Genomic DNA, 20,800 nt, shown 5'->3' on the forward strand with positions numbered 1-20,800 from the left:
TCTACGTTTGCAACGAAGTTCAAAATTCAACATTTCACTTTCATATTGATTCTATAGTATTTCATCAATCATGAACTATCACATAAAACGTCATTTATACATTGCGCAGTCAAACATGTTGATCCATATAAACCATTTGGCATTCCATAGCATTTCATCCAGCATATATTAATATTTAAAATAGTAACTGAATCAATCCTTCGCCCATGGAATCACATTTCATAAATCATGCAATTCATGTCCATCTTTATACCACAATCACGTAATTGCAACTACACACGCGTCATAGTTTGCGTTTCATACTTCCAAAATCATATGATTTCAACAAAATATGCATTAGAATTTTCGCCGTTCAAGTATTCAACATATATGTTCTTCAAATTAAATTCGCAGTTCACACATGTAATAACAAGTCCCCGTCTCAAGCATGCGATTCATTTTCATACTTCAATATCCATCACATTCAACACCTTCAATAACATACTTCCATAGTGTCTCACGTCCCATAGTTTGTCGCGTCTCGTATGACCACAATATTTTCCAAAGCCATAGCATTTACTTTAAAATTCCAATAGGCCCAGAATTGCCATTTTTGCAAGGAACCATTTTTCAACCGAATTTCAAAATTTTCGGTAATTCATTTAAAAAAATCGCCAAAATGTTCTTACCGCTTCTTTCGTGGTTGAGCGTGACGAGTTGTGGTGTTGAGCCTTCGAGGTTTAACACTTTAGCCAATTAATACAAGGATAGATTTTGACTCCAAAAGACTCTTGGGTCCAGAGCGGAAAGAAACTGAGGCTCTGATACCAAACTGTCACGACCGTCCCTTAGGGTTAATAAATGCGGGCGTTCGTGATTAAGAGAATTTAATAAAAAGACGAAGGAATTAGGGTTTCAACACCAGTTGGACCAACAATTAATATCCAAATAAATAACCAAGGGTTTAATATTATCCAACAAGAAATTCAAATATTCAATACCCTAACAATTAAAGCTGTCGGCCCAAATAAATCATAATTAAACGACACGACACAGCGGAAACGACCAAGAGAAAGAGTCACGTCATGTGTGAAGACACAACGACACTCAAGGTTCAAAGACAACAATAATATATTAAATTTACTTGCTCAACACCACCACATCCTCGTCGCCGCTCAACCTGCACATAGGGAAAACACATGCAGGGCTGAGTATTTTAAGAATACCCAGTGGCTAATGCTGAAAACATTTGCAACAAAAGTAATTTATCATGCCTTTCACAAGTAACCATCGGGGTTTAGCTTTGGAAATACCCGAGGCACTCAAAATCATTTCCCATTGTAAAATTCGACTGATCAGTCATTTTCCTATAGACGTTCGCCATATCTGCCAATACATGACTTGGAATGTGGCCACAAACCAAGCTACTAGACCGGCCAGCCCGTAGCTAGCACACGATCTACCATAGGTGTACACTAGTCCAGGTAGGGTTTGCGGCCCCACGTGGACCCGAATTCGATTTATATAACAACGGCACATAGCCATACCAGATAGGCACGTAAAACACAAATCACGGCATGATAAAGTCATTTTAAACCACCCTTATCTCTCCACGGTCAAACGTAATAGAGTTTAGTAAAATAAAAACCCACACGTAGGGCAGGGTAGAAAAGAAGCCCACCTCGAGTGCTTATTCCAAAACTATTTTCTTTCCTTTGCGATCACGATTCCCTTGCGAGATATCACCTTTAGAATTAAAATAACACATAAATCAACACACTTTCAAATTAAGTAAATAAAATGCATGCACCCTAGTTTAAATCTTTTATCTCCCCTTTTTTTTCTCGATTTTTCGATCGTTCGACGGCCGCTTACGCTCCCAATTTTCACCGTTGGCTCCCCGTATATTTTTAATGATTTAGACTTAAATCCTAATATTTAATTAAGCACATGAATTCATTATCGAAAATATTTCCCTCGCAAAACTATCTATTTCGAACATAGGATAAAAATTATTAAACTTCCACATTATCCGGAAATTATTTGAATAATTCCCCATAATTAATTTATCGGCCCAAAACTTAATTCATTCCCACCTTATTTCTTTAATTTAATTAATCAATACCCCCACTAAAGAAGGCCCAAACCATTTAATTAAAAGTCCAAGATTTAATTGTTTCCTCCACTTCATCTTCAATTACAATTTTAAGCCCAACAATTAAACATTCTACCCACTTCTAATTTAATGAGGCCCAAAACTTAATGAGCCCAAATGAAGAAAACCCCCTCCCTCACCTACGTGTAACATACCTTCTTCCCCCCCCCCCTTCTCTCTATCTCTCGACCAAAACTGCAGAAATTTTTCCTCTGATTTCCATCGGCTTTCTCAAATTCCGTCGGCCCCCCCCGTCTCATTCACGACGGCGACCTCACCGTCCCCTAGCTCCGAGTCGCCGTTCGCGATTCGCCGCTGTCCGCAGTCGCGCTGCTCCCCTGGACCGCTGCCGCTGCTTCTGCCCGTCGCCGGAGGGAGCCCGCCGTCGCCGCCCGCCGTCGCTGCTGTGCGGCTCCAGCTCCGCCGCGAAGGGTGCCGCCATCGGTCGGCCCCAATTAACCCCGATTTCACCCGCAAGGTAAGTTCCCATTAGAAACAAAAAACGTTTCTTTTCATTCCTATTTTGGTTGCTACGATTATCCGATCAGAGAGGATTTTCAGATTTCATAATATTTACAAAATGTAAGCAATTGCCGAGGGGAGTTGGTGCTGGGAAAGTAATGTATGGATGCAGCATGCGATAAGTCATGTTCCAAATCTGGGTAGGAAATTACCTCCGTGAATTGGATTTGGGTTGTGAAGTTCACAAGGCTGAAAGGCGGGTTCTTGAAGCTGGAGGAGTTTGATTACTGCCGGAAGCAACAATTTGATGTTAGATTTTGAAACAGGAGAGAATTTAGATACAAATGATAAATCATAGTTTACCTTGGATAGAAGTTGAAGATGATTCTTGCTTGCAGAGACGATAGGTGAGAAAAGAAATAATGGCTGAAGATTTAATATAGAGGAAAGGGGTTGGGGATATGGGAGAGATTCATGGGATTGAGGGGAGGCGGTTTCAACGGGGTTGAGGGAGGGATTCAATTTTTTCTTCTTTTTTTTTTCTTCTTATTTTTGAATTAGTTGAATTTATTTGGTATTTTATTTGCAGGTTACGGAGGAGGAAAATTCCATCACGGAGCAGGAAAATCTACATAAAATCTTTAATTAAGATTTGAATTAAAGATATTTTGTCTTAATTAATTTAGTTTAATTCGCAGCCCATTGTATTTTATCACGGACTAGACTTTTATATTAATTATTTAATTTATCGGATCCAACACGGAATTGAGTCCAATAAATATTCCTCACGGACAGGAGTTAATTAAATTCTCATAATCATTTATTTCACAAATCCCCAATTAACAACAATTAATTACCAACAATCAATTCACGGACTTCGCAGAGTTAATACCATTAAAACAAGTAATTTAGGTTCACAAATTAGGTTTAGAAAAGAATTTAATGAAACGGACGAAAAGAATTAGGGTTTCAACACAAGTTGGACCAACAATTAATATCCAAATAAATAACCAAGAGTTTAATATTATCCAACAAGGAATTCAGAATATCCATTACCCCAACAATTAAAGTTGTCGGCCCAAATAAATCATAATTTAAGACACGTCACAGCGGAAACGACCAAGAGAAAGAGTGACGCCATGTGTGAAGACACAACGACACTCAAGGTTCAAAGACATCAATAATATATTATATTCATTTGCTCAACACCACCACATCCTCGTCGCCGCTCAACCTGCACATAGGGAAAACACATGCAGGGCTGAGTACTATAAAATATACTCAGTGGGCTCACGCCGAAAACATTTTCAATAAAAGTTGTCAATTTATCATGCCACACTTAAGTAACCGTCGAGGTTTAGCTTTAGAAAGGCCCGAGGCACTAAAATCATTTTCCCATAGTAAAAGTCGACTGATCAGTCATTTTCCCATAGACGTTAGCCATATCTGCCAATACATGACTTGGAATGTGGCCACAAACCAAGCCACTAGACCGGCCAGCCCGTAGCTAGCACACGATCTACCATAGGTGTACACTAGTCCAGGTAGGGTTTGCGGCCCCACGTGGACCCGAATTCGATTTATATAACAACGGCACATAGCCATACCAGATAGGCACGTAAAACACAAATCACGGCATGATAAAGTCATTTTAAACCACCCTTATCTCTCCACGGTCATACGTAAAAGAGTTTAGTAAAATAAAAACCCACACGTAGGGCAGGGTAGAAAAGAAGCCCACCTCGAGTGCTTATTCCAAAACTATTTTCTTTCCTTTGCGATCACGATTCCCTTGCGAGATATCACCTTTAGAATTAAAATAACACATAAATCAACACACTTTCAAATTAAGTAAATAAAATGCATGCACCCTAGTTTAAATCTTTTATCTCCCCTTTTTTTTCTCGATTTTTCGATCGTTCGACGGCCGCTTACGCTCCCAATTTCCACCGTTGGCTCCCCGTATATTTTTAATGATTTAGATTTAAATCCTAATATCTAATTAAGCCCATGAATTCATTATCGAAAATATTTCCCTCGCAAAACTATCTATTTCGAACATAGGATAAAAATTATTAAACTTCCACATTATCCGGAAATTATTTGAATAATTCCCCATAATTAATTTATCGGCCCAAAACTTAATTCATTCCCACCTTATGTCTTTAATTTAATTAATCAATACCCCCACTAAAGAAGGCCCAAACCATTTAATTAAAAGTCCAAGATTTAATTGTTTCCTCCACTTCATCTTCAATTACAATTTTAAGCCCAACAATTAAACATTCTACCCACTTCTAATTTAATGAGGCCCAAAACTTAATGAGCTCAAATGAAGAAAACCCCCTCCCTCACCTACGTGTAACACACCTTCTTCCCCCCCCCCTTCTCTCTATCTCTCGACCAAAACTGCAGAAATTTTTCCTCCGATTTCCATCGGCTTTCTCAAATTCCGTCGGCCCCCCCCCATCTCATTCACGACGGCGACCTCACCGTCCCCTCGCTCCGAGTCGCCGTTCGCGATTCGCGGCTGTCCGCAGTCGCGCTGCTCCCCTGGACCGCTGCCGCTGCTTCTGCCCGTCGCCGGAGGGAGCCCGCCGTCGCCGCCCGCCGTCGCTGCTGTGCGGCTCCAGCTCCGCCGCGAAGGGTGCCGCCATCGGTCGGCCCCAATTAACCCCGATTTCACCCGCAAGGTAAGTTCCCATTAGAAACAAAAAACGTTTCTTTTCATTCCTATTTTGGTTGCTACGGTTATCCGATCAGAGAGGATTTTCAGATTTCATAATATTTACAAAATGTAAGCAATTGCCGAGGGGAGTTGGTGCTGGGAAAGTAATGTATGGATGCAGCATGCGATAAGTCATGTTCCAAATCTGGGTAGGAAATTACCTCCGTGAATTGGATTTGGGTTGTGAAGTTCACAAGGCTGAAAGGCGGGTTCTTGAAGCTGGAGGAGTTTGATTACTGCCGAAAGCAACAATTTGATGTTAGATTTTGAAATAGGAGAGAATTTAGATACAAATGATAAATCATAGTTTACCTTGGATAGAAGTTGGAGATGATTCTTGCTTGCAGAGACGATAGGTGAGAAAAGAAATAATGGCTGAAGATTTAATATAGAGGAAAGGGGTTGGGGATATGGGAGAGATTCATGGGATTGAGGGGAGGCGGTTTCAACGGGGTTGAGGGAGGGATTCAATTTTTTCTTCTTTTTTTTTTCTTCTTATTTTTGAATTAGTTGAATTTATTTGGTATTTTATTTGCAGGTTACGGAGGAGGAAAATTCCATCACGGAGCAGGAAAATCTACATAAAATCTTTAATTAAGATTTGAATTAAAGATATTTTGTCTTAATTAATTTAGTTTAATTCGCAGCCCATTGTATTTTATCACGGACTAGACTTTTATATTAATTATTTAATTTATCGGATCCAACACGGAATTGAGTCCAATAAATATTCCTCACGGACAGGAGTTAATTAAATTCTCATAATCATTTATTTCACAAATCCCCAATTAACAACAATTAATTACCAACAATCAATTCACGGACTTCGCAGAGTTAATACCATTAAAACAAGTAATTTAGGTTCACAAATTAGGTTTAGAAAAACGGGGCGTTACATCCTATCAACCTTAGCAAAAATTTCGTCCCGAAATTTGTTACTCTCAAGTAAAGAGTTCGGGGTACAATTCCCTCATTTTATCCTCATTCTCCCACGTGGCTTCTTCATGCCCATGATTTTCCCATAGTACTTTCACACAAGCAACACTTTTATTTCTCACAATTTGGATCTTTCGGTCCAGAATAGATTCGGGTCTCTCTTCGTAGCTTAAGTCCGGATTCAACGCGACTTCCTCAAAACGGATCACGTGCTTCGGGTCGAACACGTATTTTCGTAACTGCGACACATGGAAAACGTTGTGAACATTTCCAAGGTTTGGTGGTAGCGCCAAACGGTATGCAACGGGGCCTACTCCTTCAAGAATTTCATAAGGCCCAATAAATCGCGGCTTCAGTTTGCCCTTGACGCCGAATCGTGTTATCCCTTTTGATGGGGATACCTTCAGGAAAACCTTGTCGCCAGCTTGGAAGACGAGCCACCCACGCCAAGCGATCAAGAGACAAGATTGGAGGTCTTCTCCGACTACGACGCATGGCACAAAGGGGATTATCTATGTAAAAATTTCATTTTAAGTGCATTAGATGATAGCCTCTACAATGTATACTCTAATGTAACCACATCTAAAATAATGTGGGAAAACCTAGAGAAAAAGTACCGTAGTAATGATGCCGGCACTAAGAAATTTGTAATAGCTAAGTACTTGGACTACAAAATGGTCGATTCAAGACCAGAGATAGACCAAGTACAAGAGCTCCAAATAATCATCCACGAACTCACCGCCGAGGGGATGATCTTGCCAGAAAACTTTACTTCTGGCACGATAATTGAGAAGTTTCCACCTAGTTGGAAGGACTTCAAGAGCTACCTTAAGCACAAGCGAAAGGAGATGACCCTTGAAGAACAGATCGTGAAGTTGCGCATTGAATCTGATGTGCGCAAAAACGACCAAAAGGCTAAAGCCCATGGCCCATTTGAAGCCAAGGCCAACTTGTTGGAGCGAGGCGGTCCCTCCAACAAACGTCCTCGACCAAATCGTCCAACGTCAAAGGATAAAGGCAAGGCAAACCAACCTGTGAAAAACAACTGCTACAAATGTGGCAAACCTGGGCACTACGCCAAGGATTGCAGAAGCAAGGACAAGAGGCCTGCTGCCCACGTAGTCGAGAAGGAGTTCAAAGACTGGGATGAGAATGACCTCATTACCGTGGTCACTGAAGAGGCCAACTTAATTGAAAACAAGGGAAGCTGGTACATCGACACTGGAGCAACTGCTCATGTTTGTGCCGATAGGAGCAGGTTTTCAACTTACAATCCTGTTGATGGGAGGAAGATCAGCATGGGGAATCAAGCATCATCCGAAGTGAAAGGAACTGAAGATGCGATCCTCAAAATGACATCTGGCATCTCTATCACCTTGAAGGATGTGCTGCATGTGCTCGACATCCAAAAGAACCTAGTCTCGGGATCTATACTAGTTAATAAGGGTTTTAAACTTGTATTTGAATCCGATAGGTTTGTATTGTATAAGTTTGGAAAGTCCCTCGGAAAAGGTTATGTAACCGATGGACTTTTTAAGCTTAGCATGGCTACGCGCCTTGTTCCAAAGCTTCGGCTATCAATAACAATGCATCTACTTCCACTTACTTGATTGAGTATTCAAACTTGTGGCATTGTAGATTGGGACATGTAAATATAAACGCCATTAAAATATTAGTAAATCTGGATTTACTAAAGGCAAGTGAAGTTTGTAGTAAAGATAAATGTGAGATTTGTCTTGAAGCCAAAATGACTAAATTACCGTTTCATTCAGTTGAAAGAAACATCAAACCCCTTGAATTAATTCACACCGATGTATGTGACTTAAAATTTGTGCAAACAGGAGGTGGTAAAAAGTACTTTATCACCTTTATAGATGATTGCACAGGATATTGCTACATCTATCTTTTGGAAAGCAAAGATGAAGCAATAGAAGCGTTCAAGAATTATAAGAACGAAGTTGAGAATCAACTTGGTTGCAAAATCAAACTGATTTGAAGTGATAGAGGAGACGAATATGTAGCCTCGTTTGAAGAACTATGCAATGCAAGTGGCATAATTCATCAAACAACTGCTCCCCTATTCACCCCAATCTAATAGGGTTGCAGAACACAAAAATCGAACTCTAAAAGAGATGATGAATGCAGTGCTTCTGACTTCAGGATTACCATATAAAATGTGGGGGGAAGCGGTTTTGACAACCAACTATATTTTGAATAAAATCCCTCTCAAGGGCAAAGATGTTACCCCGTATGAGCTGTGGAAAGGAAGGAAACCATCCTACAAATACCTCAAAGTGTGGGTGTGTTTGGCTAAGGTGATGGTTCCCCCGCCCAAACAAGTTACAATCGAACCTAAAACGGTTGATTGCATCTTCATTGGATATGCACTTAATAGTAGTGCATACAAATTTGTGGTCCACAAGTCTGAAATTCCAACTGTGACTGTAGGAACAACGATTGAATCAAGAAACGTTGTATTTCTTGAAAATACATTTCCTTGTAAAAATAAGGAAAACGTAGCATCCAATTCTGAGACAAGAATTAAGAATGAAACCACCAGTTCTAAGCCATTGGAGATAGAGCCCGATTCACGCAAGCGTGCAAGGCCTGATCCGAATGAGGCAGCACTGAGACGTGGGAATAGGGTCAGAACACCAAAGACATTTGGTCCTGACTATGTTGCATTCATGTTGGATGAAGAACCAACATCGATAAAAGTAGCCTTTGCAGGCCCAGACGGGTTGCATTGGAAAGAAGCTGTTCAAAGCGAAATTGATTCAAGTTTGCTAAACCACACGTGGGTGTTGGTTGATCTACCTGAAGGTGCTAAACCTTTAGGATGCAAATGGGACCTTAAAAGAAAGTTTAAGGCCGATGGAACAGTGGACAACTATAAAGCTAGACTGGTAGTCAAAGGCTTTAAACAAAAGGTAGGGTATGATTTCTTCGATACCTACTCACCTGTAACGAGGATTCCATCAATTGGAGTGCTTCTCGCGATTGCTGCTGTACACAATCTTGAGATTCATCAAATGGATGTTAAGACTGAGTTTCTAAATGGTGACCTTGAAAATGAAATCTATATGGAACAACCTTAAGGTTTTGTAATACCTGGACAAGAGAAAAAGATATGCAAACTGGTTAAATCCATCTATGGATTAAAACAAGCGTCGTTGCAGTGACACTTGAAATTTGATAACGTGATGTTATCAAATGGATTTAAAATCAACGAATGTGACAAATGTGTCTACATTAAGAACACTAATAATGGATACGTTATAGTGTGTCTCTATGTGGATGATATGTTAATCATGGGTAGTAACACCCAAGTGATACACGACACGAAACCCATGTTAAAAAGAAACTTCGACATGAAGGACATGGGTCTAGCCGTGTCACGACCGCCCTTACTAAGGATAGTGAAGACGGGGAAAACGTGACGAGGGGAGGGACTAAGGAGCGGGGAAGAAAAGGGGGACGCAATGAAAGACAACAATAAAGGACGAGATTGAATATGAAAACCTAATTATCTTCAAAAAGAAATCGAATAGTTAAACAACGGATTAATGTCTCAAGGTAAATAATTTCATAACGTAGTGTGGGGAAAAATGAAAGACTTTATCAAGAACGTTTCGAAACAAGGCAGCGGAAAAACAAGTATCAAAGGAGAGTCATAGGATGACGCCCATGTATGAAGACACGACCCATCCGGGAATTCTTAAATCTCACTCAACATCCATCGCAACATCCCGCTCACCCTGCAAAATTTTAAAAAGAAATGCAGGGCTGAGTACTTGTTGCACTCAATGGGCTCATGCCGAAAACATTTTATAATAGTTATGTCATCCATACCAGTGAACTCGAGTTTTACATGTAGTTAAGAAAATATCACGAGAACACAAAAACATTTTCATAGTTTGGCCAGATAAAACAATCTCCCCACTTTCTCATCAATCAATCAATCATTCACATCCTCTTACCATAGTGCGACGAAAGTGTGGCCACACTATTCGCCCACGAGACCGGCCGACTTGCAAGGACGGCTCCCGATCCCACCTGTGTACACAACCTGATAGGGTTTGCGGCCCTACTCAGACCCAAATTCGTTTATCATAGCCCTATAGCCTAATGGAGCGAACTCACAAACTAGGCATCAAGCACAATCTCAACATAGCTCTATAGCCTAACGGAGCAAGCTCAAACGAACTAGGCATCAAGCATAATCTCAACATAGCCCTATAGCCTAACGGAGCAAGCTCAAACGAACTAGGCATCAGGCAATAATCTCAACATCAAAACAATCACGGCATGACATAACACTTTAAACCACCCTTATAGCTCCACAATCGTACTTTGGAAAAATAAAAGAGTTTAGTTAAAAAAAACCCACCTCGATTGCTTACAAACACGGTTAACAACTTTATTGAAATCCTTGCTCTTCGTACTCACGTACGCACAACAACCCTTATCAACATCATAACCACATAATACAACACAATCAGCCTTCCATCAATACAATTTATCATGCATGTCCTATCGTTCCTTTCATCGTTTTCTTAAATTGCACATCCCAAACGTTCACCAACATAAGGAAACACCCAATAGTATACCTCAACGTATAACACATAACCACTCCATAAGATACGTTCCTTAATCACACATGCATCATGTAATTCATTCAAACTTGACAACATGTATTATTTTAACATGACAGAAATCTGGCAGAACTGCGCAGCCGTTTTGTAAAATTCATTAAAAATCCATCCGACCTCCGATGGGGCTGAAATTTTACCATAACACGTTAGACACATCAAAGATCATCCAGTTAAAATTTCACATCAAAATCACATCTTTAGGTCGGTAAAATCAAAAACGAAAACTCACTGGACGAGAATACAAATTCTGACAGAACTGCGCAGTTAACTTCAAAAATTCATTAAAAATTCATATTTCGTTAAAAGAGGCTAAAATTTATACACAACACAGAAGACATCTCAAATTTTACTCAGTAAAAAAATTCGTGCCAAAATAAGATTGTTTGGTCCGTCAAACACACGTCGGAATCTACTGTTCGAACACCACAGTTTTCATGCTTCACAAATTCGAATTAGGGTTTATCTATCATTCATCTTAACCCATTTATTCATGCTTCCAACACATAATCATGCTTCAAAAAGATCTCACAACCATGTTCTCATATGTTCACATATCATTCACCAACGATCACCCACAAGTTCATTCATACACATCAATAAACGCTTACACATATATTTTCTCATGTAACCATCAATCCCACCCGATTAATTCTTATATCTTCTACACTCACTATATGCATGAGGGAATCAAGAACAAGGATTCAATGGTAAGAAGGAGAAAGATGAATGAAAGTATACCTTTCTCTTGAAAAACAATCGGTAGAGGCAACGAATGGCTCGATTCTTCAACGATTATTGAGTTTCCAACTCCAAAACGAAGCAAGATTGAAGAATTTGTGAAGGATTGGTGGGGAAGAGGGAAAAAAGGCGTGTGGGAGGGAGAAGAGGGAGAGAAAAAGGCGTTAAAATAATGGGGCTAGGGTTTGGGTTTCTCCCTTTTTATATTCTATGATTAATTCCCCACTTAAATAAATAAAAATAAAAAAAATTGTGGAGTGAAAATAGGGAAAATGGACGTGTATTAGGGGAGTATTTTAAAAAAAATATTTAAATCCTCAATTAAATAGGAATAGGATTTAAATTGGTAATTTCTTATAGGAAAAACTTCCACAAAATAGGTAACAAATAAATTAATCCCACAAGTAATTGAAAGGCATATGGGCAAAAATTATGTAGAACAGCATAAGGATAATTTGGTTTGGATTTAATTTGGATAAATATCCCAAAGCAATTAATTAAATCCAAGAAAGAAAGTATTATTTCCAATGGATAGGAAGGCTGAAAATTCCAAATAATATGGCTAGAAATATATGCATGATCCCACTTAACTTAATTCACACATTGGAAGCTTAATCACATTAACTCACATAACCCACAACAACTAATTTTACATAATTAACTCAAACACATAGAGACTCAATTTCCACAAAAGAAATTCTTATTCAACATCCACATTAATTAAAAAAAATAAGCCATCAAATAAAAAAAATAAAAAAGTCACAATTTTCCGGGGTGCTACAAGCCGATATAATTCTTGGAATGAAAATTCTAAGAATATCCAAAGGAATCACCTTAACACAATCTCATTATGTTGAGAAAGTACTAAGAAGATTCAACGCTTATGATAGCACGCCGGCTAAGACACCTATAGAGCTAAATGTTCATTTAACCAAGAACAAAGGTGAACCTGTCGCACAAGAAGAATATGCGAAGGTCATTGGGTGCATTATGTATCTGACTAATTGCACCTGGCCCGATATTGTAACGCCCCACTTTTCGAACCCTAATTTTCGAACCCTAAAATTTTGCATTAAATGTTTTAATGCCGTGAAGTATGTGGATTAATTGACGAGTGAATTAATTGCTTGATTTCTATGCGACCTAATTTTGTTTTGGAGTTGAGAGGTGGAATAGTCAATCTTGTCGAATTGATGACGTGGCCTTAATTAATCGATGCGGAATGAAATATAGCCGCAAATTATATTTTTTTATTTTGGGGAGTGAGATTTTAATAGGATCATCAATAATTGCCTTACCCATTTTATTGGAATTTTCGACCACTATGAATTTATGGAGAGGAATTATTTTCTTGGATTTAATTATTTGCTTGGGATAATTACCCAATTAAATCCAAAGCCTAATTATCCTATTTCTTGATGAAAGAATCGGCCCCTATTATTCCTAAGGGAGATTTTGAAATCTCCTAGCTTGTGGGAGAAGAAATTATTCATTATTTATTTTGATCCCTTAATTATTTCTTTCTATGTTTTAATTGGAATATCCTAGCAAATCTTGCCTTATCTCTATTTTACTAAAGATTTGGAAATTATTCCTTGTGGGAGGAATTTAAAACACACGCCTATTCCCAATTGTGGGAGGATTCTTATTTAATTTTTCTTGCTCCGTATTATTTTATTCTGCTCCGTGAAAATACTAAATTAAATCAATGGCTAATTAAATGGCCATGATTTTCGAAATATTCTCCCTTATTCTCCCTCATTATTCACGCCAATTCCCTTCCCCCAAATCTCTCAAATCTTAATTTAAGTTATTCTCCCAAATCTTCAATTAATTGTGGGATATTCTATTCCTTAAGCCTATAAATAGAGACTAACTAAATCCCTAAACCTAGCACTCAATTTCACACGCCTATTCCCCCTCAATCACACGCCATTCTCCCTTGCTCCACTTCTCCCACACTTGTTCTTCCACTCTACTCAAGATCCTTTCGAATATCCAAGAGATTATTGAAGAATCAAGACTTTTATTCGTTCCTACCGTTTGTTTCGTCCAAGAGAGGTAAAAATCGGACCCTATTCTTCATTCCTCTCCATCTCAACTCTTCTTTTGTTCCCTCATGCATCTAGTGAGTGGAGGGATATCAAATCTAAGGGATTTAATCAGTGGGAATTTGTGTTTGGATGTGTGATTTGCGTTTTGAATGAATTGTTTGATGATTTAATGAATCTATGGTGAATGATATATGATGTTACGAAAACATGAGTATAAGGACTCTCTCGAGCATGTTTGTGTGTTAAAACCATGGAAAAATTGATTTTGAATAAATAGGGATGAACCCTAATTCGAATTTTTAAAGGCATGAAAAGCTGTAAGTTCGGACAGTATGTTCCGACATGTATTTGACCGACCAAATGAACTCCGATTTGATCGATTCTTTTTCCTAAGTAAACTTCATTATGTCTTTTGTATAGTGTGCGAATTTCAACTCATTTGGACGAAAGATGAATTTATGGTGAATTTTTAAAATTGACTGCGCATTTCTGGCAGAAAGTGTTTTCTCGACCAGTGAGTTACGTTTTCTATTTGACTGACCTAAAAACATTATTTTAACATGATTTTTAAACTGGAAGTTATTTGATGAGTCTACTGCGTTGTGGTAAAATTTTAGCCCCAACGGAAGTCGGGTGAAATTTTAATAATTTTTATAAAATAGTTGCGCAGTGCTGCCAGACTTCTACCTTTACAAAAACACTATGTTGTTATAAGTGATATACATGATTGATATATATGATGACATGATGTGTTGTTCAAAGATGGGAAAAGGGAAAACGATAGGGACATGCATAATATTAAGTCAATGGTTGTGACTGATAAGATATATACATTATCTAAAGGTGATAACTCGTGCGCGAAGCGTGATAACAAAGGAAAGGCAGTAGTTGGTATCTAAACGGTCGAGGTGGGCTTCTTTTCTACCCTACATTTTTGTGGGTTTTCTTTTACTAAAATCTTTTACATATGACTATGGAGCTATAAGGGTGGTTTAAAGTATTTATCATGCCGTGATTTGTTTTAACGTGCCTATCTGATGTGGCTGTTGCCACTGTTATATAAGTCGAATTCGGGTCCTCGTAGGGCCGCAAACCCTACTTGGATTAGTGTACACCTATGGTAGATCGTGTGCTAGCGTACGGGCTGGCCGGTCTAGTGACCTGGTTTGCGGCCGCATTCCTTGTCATGTATTGGCAGATATGGCTATTGTCTATGGGAAAATGACTGATCAGTCGAATTTTACAATGTGAAATGATTTGAGTGCCTCGGGCTTTCTAAAGCTAAACCCCGATGGTTACTTACGTATGGCATGATAAACTATATCTTTATTAAAAAATGTTTTCGGCATAAGTCCACTGAGTATTTTATAAGTACTCAGCCCTGCATATGTTTTCCTTATGTGCAGGTTGAGCGGCGACGAGCGGTTGGCGGTGTTGAGCAAATTAAACGTAATGATAATATTGTCTTGAAACTCCGAGTGTCGTCGTGTCTTCACACATGACTTCACTCTTTCTCTTGGTCGTTTTCCGCTGTGATATTTCTTTTACTTATTAGCAATTGGGCTTGAACTTGAATTTGTTCCATTATTGGATATTTTAAAGTCTTGTTGGATAATGTCAAACTCTTAATCTTTTCCATTAATATTAATGTCTGGCCCAACTCATTATTTAAACCCGAGCCCTCATCTTGTTTTATACTTAATTGTTCGTTTAATATGTTGGTCAAGCCTTATTGATGAAACCCTAGCCTATTTTCCTTGTTATATTTAAGTCTGTTTAAGTCGCGATCGACCGCATTTATTATACCCTAGAAGGGCGGTAGTGACAGATATCGCTTGCTCTGTGAACAAATTAGCACGCTACACGAGCAATCCTAACAAAGAGCATTGGACTGCTCTTGTAAGGGTTTTGAGATATTTAAAATATACTCAAAATCATGGGCTACACTTTACGAGATACCCCCCGGTACTTGAAGGGTACTGTGATGCAAACTGGATATCCGATAACAAAGACTCACTCTCTACAAGTGGATACGTCTTTACTATTAGGGGTGGTGCTGTCTCGTGGAAATCCACAAAACAGACTTGTATAGCCCGATCAACAATGGAATCTGAATTCATAGCTTTAGATAAAGCTGGTGAAGAAGCCGAGTGGCTTAAGAATTTCCTAGAGGACATTCCTTGTTGGTCCAAGCCTGCACCTCCAGTGCTAATTCACTGTGATAGCCAAGCAGCTATCGAAAGAGCAAATAATGGCTTCTATAATGGTAAGTCTCGACACATTCGTCGACGACACAACACCGTGAGGCATTTGATCACAACTGGCGTGATTACAATCGACTATGTAAGTCAATAGATAATCTAGCTGATCCGCTAACCAAAGGGTTAAACCGTGATCAAATGAATAAACTGCTAGAGGGAATAGGTCTAAAATCCACAAACTAAAGGAATAATCATAGTGGTAACCCAACCATGATGACTTGAGATCCCAAGAACTTGGTTCAATGAGAAAACTAAGCTATGAGAGTTCATGAGAAACACTCACCTACATCTATTCCCTAAAGAACAATAGAGTGTTGAAAAACTTGCCTGAGTGGTAAGGCTAAGTCTATGACTTTTAATGGTTCTTAAGGATCTCAAAGAGATGGAGTTCTCAAAGAGACCAAGTAGGGCAAGGTACTTGACTAAGAATCACCTATGTAAATGCGAAGTGTGGTGGCTTCACAAAACGCACTTATGAATCCAAAGTGGTGTCCAAGACCGCAATGGACACAAACTGTGAGAACGGAAGAGGTTGAGGTGTTTAAGTGTTAACATCATTGTCTCGGTACATGCCGTGAAGGAATAGTTCAAAGCATCGCGCTACTAGTCCGCATGTGTATCCGATGGTGCTATCTATGGACGGTTCAAGGCCAAAAACTACCTATCCTTATACTTATATACCTCGTGAGGGTTGAGCTTGTGTCTGCATGCATATGCATTTGGCTTTTTCCACTCATGTGGGGGATTATTGGAATCTTGAATTTAAGATGTCTGGTCAACGAAATTTGACCAATAATAAATGTGACGAGATATTTAATTTTTGGAAATTAAATGATATAGCTTCGATCTACGTTCCGCGTAGATGACCGTAGCATATTCACTTTCTCAAATCCGATTCCCGGTGAGTGAGAAAAATTGGATTAAAGTTGGTCACATTGTAGCTTTTAATAAAGCTATGGGATTAAAGCTTAGGGAGTAATTAGCTAGTGTTAATTATCCCACATAGAAGATGAGATACATCTTTTAATGTGTATTTATTAAGTGACTTTACTACACTTAATAATTATTGTGGACTAAGATGGGTTGAAGAGCCCACACGCGCGCACACGCGCGCCGAGCCGAGCCGTGCCTGCGCCCGCACCCACGCGCGCCGAGCCGAGCCGTGCCTGCGCCCGCACCCACGCCTACACCCTTGCCCTTGCCCTTGGACTTGAACTTTGGGTGGTCTTTGGGCTTGGTTTTTTGGCTTGTCCCTGGACCCAAACTTAATGTTTTGGACCAACGCTTAGTCAGCAAGATCAGTGGCATGACACATCGTCAACTATGACGCAATCAAAGTCTACGAGGCTGGCACGTAACGCAGTCCACATGCGACGGATGAACTAGGGCGTGTACAGCGTCTAGATTCATCATCGACCACTCCAGCTTTCAAATTCGTAACGGCCAGCCGTTACAGCCACACCATGATGAGCCATGATGACAGCCATCAAGGCTAAGTTGACCCCTGCAGTGGACTAGGCCTATAAATAGGCTAGTCATTTCTTGCATCAACAGAACATACACACAAGCATCGTACTCTCTGCATAGTCTTTCTTCCAAAAGCTCTGCCCTCTCCTCTTCCAGTTCGCCGGAGCTCTGCTGATAGCGGTGCTGCTTCACCAGAGACGTTGCCGTCTTATCTTTGGGGACGACACGCCAAACCGAGAGCATTACCGGGGCGTATCTCGTCTTGCAGAAAGAGGACTTTCCTCGACTCGGCTAAGTTTGATTTCCAGTTTCTTTTCATTATATTTTCAGTTCTTCCTTCTTGGGTTGTATTACGCCCGGTTTTGTTTATCTCTTGTAATTCCAGTAATATTCGCATCACATGCTATATTGAGATATTACAAATATTTCTATTTCCGATAATCTCATGGAATGATATCCAAATATTCATATTTAAGAAATTACTATGTATCTAAAAAGTAATTTGACATGCTCCTACGGATCAAGAGTAGTTACTTTTACGCAAATCTTCTTTTATATACGAAGGCTATCCAATTACCTTTATTAAGTGTTCAAATATGAGTACATGCCAATTACCTTTATTAAGTGTTCAAATATGAGTAAATGCCCAATTACATATGGTCCTGAACATATGTCCATTTTATGATTTTGGTCATAAACATTATCTTTTGAATTTTTGCATCCTAAACATTTCAATTCGGATCACAATCGGTCCAAACCTAATTATTCCGTCAAATTTTAACAGTCAACGTTTTTAATCCCGATTTTGATCAATTGTTGATAATTTTTTAATAAATTTGACAATAATAATAATTATTAGATTAAAATTACTTTTATATTTAAAATAATTTAAACTTTTATTTCAAAAAACCTAGTTCCATTCACGATATTAATCCACACCGCATTTTACGTCCTCTCCGAATCCCGGTCCGTCGTGGTGGTGAGCCTCCACGTCTCTGTTTGCGACCGGACCACGGCGGAGTCGATCCTGCGCGAGATGATGGAGCTGGTGGTGGAGGAGCGGGGAAGGGAGCATGGGGATCGAGGCGATGGTGCCACGTGGGGCGGAGAAGAAGACGTTGTGGGCCCATGGAGTGGACATGTTTGGGTATTCAGAGCATCTCCAATGGCGGCGTCGTCACCGGCACGCCAATTTTTTGCGGACGCCGGTGCTGACGCCGAACCATTACGAGCGGTGTCAGTGATATCGGCGTCAAAATCGGCGTGCCCACGCCGATTCTTGGGCTGACGCCGATTCTCACACCGATCCTCAAAGCGCCATTGTAGGCCCTGGATCGGCGTCAGACCGGCGTTAGATTTTTAATTTTTTTTTTATTTTTTGAAACACTATATATACGCGCTTTGGACATCATTTTCATTCGCACCACTTGTTTTAACGAATACTCTCTCTATCTTAATTTCTGTACATGATCAACAACGAGAAATGGAGAACAACTACGAAGGTACTCTAGTGACGATCGGGTCTCAGACTCCCCCGACTCCCGGGGGAGGGTCTCAGACTCCCCCGGCTCCCGTGGGAGGTGGTTGGCCTCCGATGACCGGGTACTACAACATGTACCCGTGGCAGCAGATGATGCCACCGATGGCCGCCGGGGGAAGTGTGCCGGCTTGGTAGGGGGTACCTCCGATGCAACCCCCTATGCAGATGATGCCGGGGTGGGCAGCCGGGATGCAGCCACCGACGCAGCAGATGATGCCACCGCCGCAGGGGACGCCCGGGGGGAAAACGTCTATCGGCCGACTTTTGATTTTTCCACCGGTTCTTCGCACACATCGACCCCAACGGATGCACAGTACACGCAGTATGAGACCTTCTCCTTAGAGGAGTTGGGTTTTGATATTAACGAGGTTCCGAAAACTCCCATTCAAAGCCGGGGAGTAGGGCGGGGTCGGAGCGCCCCTAAGAAGAAGGGCAAAGCCAAGAAGGTCGGAGAGTCGTCGCAGCCGGGTGAGGATAGCCGGTTCCGGAGAAAGTGGACGGACGCGGAGAACGTTGCGGTGGCCAAGGCGTGGGTGAGTGTCTGCGATGATCCTCTCGTTTTGAACAACCAGAGGATCGTCAACTTGTGGGTCAAGATAGCCACAGCCTATAGGGCATTTTGCCCTGAAGGGAGACCGCGCACCGGGGAGGAGTGCCAGAAGTGCTGGGACCGAATCAGGTCTGCCGTCTCTCAATTTTTGGGTTTGTACGCCAACGCCCTCCGCATGTGGACCAGTGGCCAAGCAGAGGAAGACTGCAGGAGGATTACGGAGAGAGCCTGCCCGGATCTCGGGAAGTACTATGAGTTCACCTACTGGAACTGCTACCTTGTGCTCAACGAGTCGGAGAAGTTCCGGGCAGGTGTCGACGCTGGCTGGCCGAAGTAGCAGAAACTGAACTATACCGGTGATTATAGCGGCAGCAGCGGTGGTTCCCACGACCTCCCCGAGACGGCCCATGAGGTCCCGACCCCTAGTTCGTTCGGTCGCCGACCACGCCGGTTGGCCAAAGGCGGGCGCAACGGGATGCGAGGGGGGCACCCCGAGTTCCCAGGAGGTCCAGTCGGCATCCCCCCTCGGTAGGTCCACCGAGGAGCTCAAATTCTTCATGCGTCAACAAACGCGCGCTCAAATGGTGAAGACGTTAGCCGACTTCCGGACGGGGTTGGACCCCGAGGAGAAGGCTTATCTTCGCGTATTGCTCCGGAGCATGCGTGAAGAATTGGAGGGGTTGCAGAGGGATACCGGCGGGAGTAGCCAAGGCGTTGGTGGCGACGGCGGCGACGACGAAGGGCTGGGCGACGACGGAGGCGAGGAGTGATTTTTTATGTAATTTTTTATTGTACTTTTTAATTTTTGTATTTTTTTAAATTAATGTAATTTTTTTAAAATTATTGTACTTTTTAAAATTTTAATAGTATTATTCAATTTTCGTGTATTTGTCTCGTAAATTAAATTCCGTATGTTGCTACGATTGTAAATTAAATTATATAATTGTTATTAGTGATGTGGATAGACTATGAGAGGGCTATTGCATGTCCAGTTGCTTGTCCAGTTGCATGTTCAGATGATGTGGCAGGAGGATTTTAGTGCTGATGATGTGGCAGTGGCAAGGTTATGGGAGGGCTATTGCATGTCCAGATTCACTGGAGATGCTCTCAGTGAGCTCATTAAGGCCGAGTAATTGAAGTTCAAGAACACAAAGGTGGCCAGGTATTCCGAGGTTGTACGGCTCAAAATGGACACTCGTCAAACTGCTTTGGTTCTTGCTGTAAGTTCATGTCTCTGCCTTTTGTTTGCATTCGTGTCTTCGTTTCTAATAATAA

The 20,800-nt window shown here is 40.8% G+C and overlaps 1 long non-coding RNA gene across 1 annotated transcript; it reads right to left on the reverse strand.

Moving 5' to 3' along the window:
- Positions 1 to 1,668: 1,668 nt before the first annotated feature.
- LOC121779488 lies at positions 1,669 to 3,118 on the reverse strand. The gene is made up of 3 exons (XR_006045827.1): positions 2,960 to 3,118; positions 2,809 to 2,883; positions 1,669 to 1,725 (listed from the first exon to the last, which is right to left on the reverse strand). It is a non-coding gene; the product is annotated as an uncharacterized LOC121779488 (long non-coding RNA).
- Between the last annotated feature and the right edge of the window lie 17,682 nt (positions 3,119 to 20,800).

Source organism: Salvia splendens, chromosome 19, assembly GCF_004379255.2.
Source record: "Salvia splendens isolate huo1 chromosome 19, SspV2, whole genome shotgun sequence".
NCBI classification, from domain to species: Eukaryota; Viridiplantae; Streptophyta; class Magnoliopsida; order Lamiales; family Lamiaceae; genus Salvia; species Salvia splendens.